Here is an 8,380-nt window from a genome sequence, read left to right on the forward strand (position 1 = left end):
GCTGAAAGGTGAATCTCCTTTAAAGAATAAAACAGATTTGATTTGGGAAATCGAAGCAGTATAATCTAAAAAAGACTGACGAAGCGTTTCTGAAAGTCCTGCTCAGGTCTATTTCCATCTGTCTGCAGGTTTCCAGGAACTTCGTCCGTCCGTCCGTCCGTCCTCTCGGTGGGAGTCCCAGCTGACATCATTGATATTAACAGCATCCACGTGATGCTTTTTACCCGCAGCCACCGCTGTGGGATCAGAGCCTCCCCTCAAGCCGAGCTGCGGCGGCGGCGGCGGCCTGGAAGCTTCCGGTAATGGGATGGCTGCTGGTTTTATGGTTATTACTGCGTGAGAGCTGAACCTGAGTCAGTGGATTTCCTGTCTGACCGCTGGGAGACAGACTCTCCCCAAACTCTGCAGGAACCAGAAAGCTGCTCAGCGCTCTTTGAGAGGCAGTCGCTGCATTTAGGAAGAACTTTACAGAACATTATTCAGAGTTTAAATATATAAATCAGCACATTTACTGAGCGCTACACACTTCTACACACCTGTCTCCTCCGTCTCAGAGTAAATATAGGACTTTTTACTCCCCTCCATCTGCCTGACTTCTCAGATTAGAGTTCCTCACAGGTCTTAGCTCTTTAATTAGCGTCACAACCTGCAAAATGATGCTTCATCATCAGAATTTGGTCCATTTGTTCCGATCATTTGGAAAGTTTAGAAGAGACCCACGATTAAATCATGGCAGGTGCTATTTGCTCCCAGGTGTGTGCTGGAAAGAAGATATTTTAATGTACCTGTTATATTTAGAGTAGACTTTTCATTTGAACCCAAAGCGTCATCATCTTTTCCTAAACCTAACCAAAAGAAAACTGAAATATAATATCATCTCCTTCCTGTCCAGTGAAACCACAGATGTGTTCACTGTGACTGTTTGTGATGAACTGGAGGATGAAGAGTTCCTTTATGGGCTCAGAAAATCCTCTTCCTCCTCCTCCTGAAGATAGATAAGCTGTTGGCTGTCAGCTGGAAAATTAAACTACCCACCAGGACATAAAGGAGTTAAAATGAGCTCAGCCTGAAACATCTCCAGCAGGAGAACGACACACCAAAGTGGAGACACGAGATGGGACAGGAAAACAGTGTTTCATTAGTACTTCTGCTGCAGTAAAGCGTCTGAATGCCTCCTCCAGCACTGTTGAACTCTGTTCATGTCTTATTCATTTCTCCATCAGTCAGCGTTTCATCTGTTCATCTTAAAAGCCTCAAACAAAGCTGGCAGGAGTCCTCCTCTAATGCTCTAATGCACCATGATTGTTTGCTGGTGACAGGCCGCCGACTGTACGTTCGTCTGTTTGTGATTATGAAGCAAAAGTAAACAGATGCAACATCATGTAATGCTGTGACAGGAGGGGGGGGGGGGCGTCTCTGTATTTAGATCAGCCAGCGACACACTGACAACCAGGAAACATTAGATTCAACTATTCTGCATTAAAATATTAAGTAATTAAAGTAATTAAAGTTAAAGAAACTTAATGCTGCCAAAGAATTTCCTTTAAAGGACTCAGGTGTTTTCTAACCCAGAATCCTCTCTGTCCACATCCTGGTGTGTGAGTGACTGGTAGGTAGTAAAAGTGTTGGAACTGGTCCAGTAGATCACCTCAGCCAGCAGCCACCAAACGGGCTGCAATGGCTGCAACGTGATCCTTTGGGACAACTGCACCTGATCACAGTAGGTCCACTAAAAGAGCTTGTTTGATCCACTGACAGGCTCAGAGTGTTATTCTAAGTGTGTGACAGCATCATGGAAAGGATCCCTACAGAGAGAGACCTGGAAGATCCTTTTGGTTTAACCACAAACAGCACACACACCAGACTACATTCACTAAAACAGGGATTTTAGAGAACAGGACACAGGAGCTGGTCTAGTTGCTGTGACCTTGTTGTTTTAGCACATTAGTTCAGATCTAAACTAATTCTTTAAAACACCAAAGTCACACATTAACACACACAAACAAGCCTCCAGACGAAGGCAACCGTAGACCATGAACTTCCTTGTTCTACAAGGTAAAATTCCTGTTTTTGTCAATGGAGTCTGGTGGCTTTGAGGACAAGCTGAGCCTGTCAGTGAAAGTCAAATCCACGTGTAGAAGACTGCAGACCCATCACACCCTGGACAGAACTAGTCCCTCCTCCAGCTGTCGCTCTGAGAAACACTCAACATCAGTCAGGGTCACATTCTCACTGGTGGTCTAATCATTATTTCTCTATCAGCGGTCAAATCTACAAATCAAGTTTTTGTCTGAAAATATTAGAATTATTCTCATAAAATGACGACTTCATTGTCACAATATTGACTTGACTTCTTCTCCCCATAAATCTATAATATCATCCTCATAACATAAAATGACAGTGTTATTCTCACAGTATTGACTTTTTTGTCATAAAAGTGCAACTTTATTTGTATAATAAAGACTTTGATAGAAGGCTGAAGGCTGATTATGTGTACAAACTGTAACAGCAGCATTTAAACGGAGACTGTTAAGAGTTTGTTTCCTCATAAACGGCTAACTTAAATCTTAAATAATGTTCTCACAGATACAGTTTCTGTGTTTCTGTGTTTCAGATATTGTATTTTTCCAGATGTGAAACGCAGCATTTTATAATAAAGGAAACAGGAAATAACCTGATCCTCTGCTAACATGGAGTCCTGCCGCCTCGGCTCCGTACTGCATGTGATCGGATCAATGACGAGACAACATCACGTCTCTAATCACTGATCAATAGAACAGGAAACATGTTTGTGAATACCGGTCGATGCCGAGGCAGCAGGGCTCTCTGATCACTGATCAATAACAAGGTAAACGGGTCCAGAAGGCTGCAGCACACAGAACTTGTCATTTTAACTTAATTCTACGGGTTTTTAATAGAAGTTCAATGAATCAATAACTCATCTAATTCATCATGACTTTACATATGATCGATTGATCTTTTAGTTTTATCTCACCGACACGACAAGACACCAAGGTGACAGCTTCAGTCGTCAAACATGTCTTTACTTCTCATTTCAGGAGAAACAGCCGTTCTATCGCTCTCTGCACAAACACCAGACTCCATTCACAAAAACACTGATTTTAGCTCACAGAAACCAGGAGCTGCTGCTCTGCTGCTGCCTCCATCAGTCAGTGTGTCTGTGTTGTTGTGTGTCTCTGGTGTGTTTTAACGTGTTGGTTACGTCCAAACTGACAAGTTAAAACACAAACGGCAAAACAATCAGAACAGTAACTCCTCTGTTCTGTTCAGGTAAAATGAGTGTTTTTGTGAATGGACCACAGACAGCCTCTCTTCAAAGGCACCAGTTTCCTTTCAGTATATGTTCAACACTTTTGGTGTAATTATCGTTTTAAATGCAGTAACAGTATTTTTACTGTTCCTTAAACAGGAAACACACCAAGGATCTGGGTAGACTTTCAAAATAAAGCTTAAAGTTAGCAACGCCTGGGTAGACTTTCAAAATAAAGCTTAAAGTTGGCAACAAAAGGTACACAACGCCTGGGGAGACTTTCAAAATAAAGCTTGCTGAGAAACATTTCAATGAGTGTTTGAAAGTCAGGAGTCGTTTGTCTTTATGGTGTTTCTATGACTTTTGTTGGCATGGTAACAGTACAACAACGTGGTTAGCGTTGTGAAAGTAGAAGTTTGGCTAGGTTTAGGAACCAAAACTACTCAGTTAGGTTTAGGAAAAGATGAATTAAATACGGTACAACAGAATAATAATTTACATAAGTTAAAAGTCCCTGTTGACTTTTGTTTTCTCTCAACAGCTTCCTGCCGACAGTCAGCCGCCTGGAAGAAAGTCCTGTGTTTGATCCCTCCCTCCACCCGTTGACCTCCTCCCTCCCCGTGCAGACTTTTCTTACTCTTTAAACTACGTCACGTTACTTTGACACCACATTAGCTACACCGAGCCGCCGCGTTCGCCGGACAGAAACGTGCCGGAGAGGTTCTGTCAGTCAAGACGGAGTAAGTAACAAGAGGAAAAGTGTCTCTGCTGGAGTGGAAACTGCTGCACACACACACACACACACACACACACACACACACAGATAGTGATGAAGAGCAGCACATGGCCAGTCAGTCTGAGTGTTTGTGTGAAACCATTAGACGACCATCAGCGAGCAGCACTTCACTGCACTAGACACACACACTCACACACACACACACACACACACACACACACAGTAGAAACAGGAGAACTCGGAGGTTCAAGCGGAAACAGTAGAAAACACCAGAACACGATGAAACAGAAGAACAAACTCTGAACATTTATTTCTGCGTTTTTCCGTCTGCAGAAACATTAAAAAAAAAAATATTTGTTGGCGTCTTTTTGTCCGTCAAAGTCTCAGACATTTAAAACTACAACCATCAGAATCAGGAGCAGGTTCGGACTTCAGCGAACACAATAAATACAGACAGAGACGATCTGGTTCATCTGTTTTGAGATGAAAATTAAGATCATGTGTTTAAAACAGGGATTTAGAATGTGAGAAAATATTTATTATGAATAATAAAGATCATTAAAACTCATATTTTCATACTATCCAGTGTGTTGTCATGTTTTTTGTTATTTAATTATAACTACATGGTGTGAATTCAGTATTTCATGGGGAGGCATTCACTGACCTCTCTGAAAGTGGGATTTTAACGATTACACATTTATCACATTAAAAATGTGAACACTGTTAAAAAAACAGATATATACATATTTTTTATTTCAAATCTCTTTTTTTTTATTTATTTCCTCTCTACAGAGTGAATTTTATAGTTAGTGGCGGAGTCCGCCATTCCTGCGCTGCCTTCAGATTCAGAAAATGATGCAGCGTGTAATCTGTTCATAATCTGACTCTCTAATCTGAAGATACTGCTAATGCTAACGTTAACGTGACGTTTCCTGCTGCTGCTGCCTCACATTAAAACACAGGAGGGCTTTTATTGTGAAACAGTCACACAAGAAACAAGATGCATTCACAAGACAACGGTCATTTTGGTTTTTTTTTTTGGTCAGCTGATCAGATGATAATAATCAGATGGCGGTTCCTGATGTTACGATGGAAAAAGGTTGTTTATTGATTCTTGATTTACTGATTCCTCATTAAAACTACCGGAATTTGTTTGGCTGCACTGGAAACAGAAACAGCTGCTGTTTGCATCTGAACCTGAAGTCAGAGAGAAACTTTATACGAAGCAACAAGAGAATAATCCCACGTTTCTGAACAGGTGAACAAGATGACACAGAAATCGCTGCTCTTTAATATTTCGTGTACTGACCCTTTAGGCTACATTACAGATGGACGGTGAAAGATTCAAGAAACACGAGAACTTTGATAATAAAACAACATTTTCATTAAATCTGGGTTTTGTTCGTCATCAAACAGCGTCCATGTTTGTTTGTGTGTTACTGAGCGACACGTTGGAGCTACTGGAGCCTTAAAAAGAGAAAAACACAACTTTGTCATGTAGAAAATCCAAAATTACGATATCTTCAGCGTGACTTGAAAGCAGCATTATTTCTCAATATCTTTCCTTTTTTTAATGTTCGATATGAACACAAACACATTGAAGTATATTCTGACTCAGTCACGCACACACACACACACTGTCCTGCACCCACTAGAGCACATGTGGATTCATCCGCCACAGGAAATAGTCCCCAACCAATGCACTCTTTCCATTTGTTCGTTATAAAAACTACAGCGAGCGGCTGTTGGAGGAAACATTGAGCTTTTTTACTCACAGAGTTTTGGATCTGTGAGGTGTTTTTTTAAATGATTAAAGTCACTTCAGAGGACGGACGGGTCGTCGGACAGCGTTAAGACGACATGACGAACACGCAAAGAGAGAGAGAGAGAGAGAGAGAGAGAGACCACAGCGGGCGAGTCACGCCTCAACAAAGTACACATTCAGCTTTAAAACCTAAAAACACAAAGAAACTTCTGGAGGAAAAAGAACGGAGCAACATTTCATGACTGCAGAAACAGAGAGTGTGAATATTAATGAGCTCAGTGTGTGTGTGTGTGTGTGTGTGTGTGTGTGTGTGTGTGTGTGCAAGCAAGCATGCGAAAAGTGTGTGTGTGTGTGTGTGTCTGAATGCTAACCACCGTTAATAGCAAACACACAGAACTTCATCACTAATTCATACTGCTGGATTACGTCAACCTCAACACACACACACACACACACACACACACACACACACGCACGCACACACACACACGCACACACACACACACACACACACACACACACACACACACACACACACACACACACTCTATGAAACATCTATTTTTTTCTTCTCTACTTCCTGTTATTTTGCTGTTTTTCTACGTTCCTGTTTATCCCAAACAAACTCAAACCACTCAACTCTATTCTCTTCTATTTCTTTTCTACTTCTATTCATTTCTCTTCTATTTCTTTCTCTTCTACTTATTTCTCTTCTATTTCTTTCTCTTCTACTTATTTCTCTTCTACTCCTCCCTCTCTGTCGCCTCTGTGCCACTTTTCTTTTCTATCTTCTGTATTCTTTCTAGCCACACATCTTTCTTTCTTTTCTGTTTTTCACTCTCTATTCTGGACTTCTCTTTAATCCAGCTGTTCTACCCAGATTCTTCTTCCTCTCCTCTTCCTCTCTCCTCTCTCCTCCTCCTCCTCCTCCTCTCTCCAAACTCTTCCCTCCACCCCTCTCTCTCCGTCCCGTCCTCCTCCGGCTCTCCACTCCCGTCTTTCTCTTATTCTATTCTCAGCAGTCAGCGGTGTATCTGGAGCAGTTTCCATCCTACTTACCACAGCTGCTGCTGCTGCTGCTGCTGATGGAGGTGATGAAGGTGAGGATGAAGAGGAGTGATGAGGAAGGCTGAAGCAGGTTGCTTCTTTTTGTTTTGTTTTTCCAGGTGTTAACAGGATGGACGGATGCAGGACGGATGGTGGTAAAAGAAGAAGAAGAAGGAGGAAGAGGAGGAGGAGTGTTTGACTGTCTCAGATCTGTCCTGCTCTGCTGCCGCGGCAACAACCACGTCTCCTGTCATCCCTCCTCTCCCTCTCTCTCTCCCTCTCTCTCTCTCCCTCCCTCTTTCTCTCTCTCCCTCTCCCTCTCTGGCTCCACCTCCCATTTGCTTGCTCGACCCTCCCCTCCATCTCCCTCTTCTCTCTCTCTCTCTCTTTGCTCATTGTCATTTCTCACCCTCTTTTTCCTCTCTCCCTCGTGTCCCTCCCTTCTCTCTCTCTCTCCCTCCCCTCTCTCTCTCTCTCTCTCTGCTCCACATTAAACGGACTGATGGGAGTTTCATGTTGGGAGAGGAGAGCGAGGAAGAGGAGGATTTTACTATCTGATGATGCAACAAAGAAGAGTTCAGACGGATCTAAAATTATCTTCACTTCACTCAGAGAAATTCCACCTTAAGACCTTAAGGGAGACTTTAATTTAAAACACATAGAAACAAATAAATAGTCGAGTAAACTCAAAACTTCTTTCTTCAGCATGAACTAACTGCTCTGGTCTTATTCTCATCTTTTATAGATGTGATTTTACTCTTTATCTTTAAGTTTTACTTATTATTATTCATTTGTTTTATCGTGCAGTGTTTTTATTTGTTTCAGCAGCAGCCCTTATAAATAAAGTTTATTATTATTATTTAGTATCAGGGAGAGAAAAACAAGTTCTCCTAACGCTGTGACTAATTTCTCATAACGTCACAACTTTCTCCTAAATGTTCAAACCCTGTTTTCTGATTTCCCATCATGCTTTTCTTCGTGTCGCAGCCATAACGACGTCACATTTTTCCACGTGAACGTTTATTTCATCACCTCAATTTAGAGTTGTTGTTTTTTTTTTGTTTGATTTGAGTCTGAACAGAAGTTTGGTTGTCAAAGGTCAGGTTTCATTTGTTCCCGTGAAGGAAACACAATCGGCTTCATCACTTAGTGAGACAAAACACTGCTAACACACACACACACACACACACACACACACACACACACACTGGACACTGGAGCTGTGTACTTAAACATTTAAACAGCAAACTGAGGCTCAACAACAAACAGCTAAATGTCACAGCAGTTATTTATTAATTCATTCTTTCATTTATTAGGGATTTTTTTTACTTTGTGTTTCTCTTTTCTCTTAATAGCTGATTTATACTCAATACATTTTGTTTTTTTGGGAAAATTTTCCTTTAAATTTCTTCTTTATTAATTTGACAAACGACCAAGTGCCTCTTTAGCGCAGACAAACAGCTCTGATTCCATGTGTGGACTTTTTATTAGGATTTTAAAAAACATAAAACGGGAACTGCAAAGAAAATCGACATTAGCTACAGTTAGCATGTTGCTGTCC

This window comes from Pempheris klunzingeri, chromosome 11 (genome assembly GCF_042242105.1).
Source record: "Pempheris klunzingeri isolate RE-2024b chromosome 11, fPemKlu1.hap1, whole genome shotgun sequence".
NCBI classification, from domain to species: Eukaryota; Metazoa; Chordata; class Actinopteri; order Acropomatiformes; family Pempheridae; genus Pempheris; species Pempheris klunzingeri.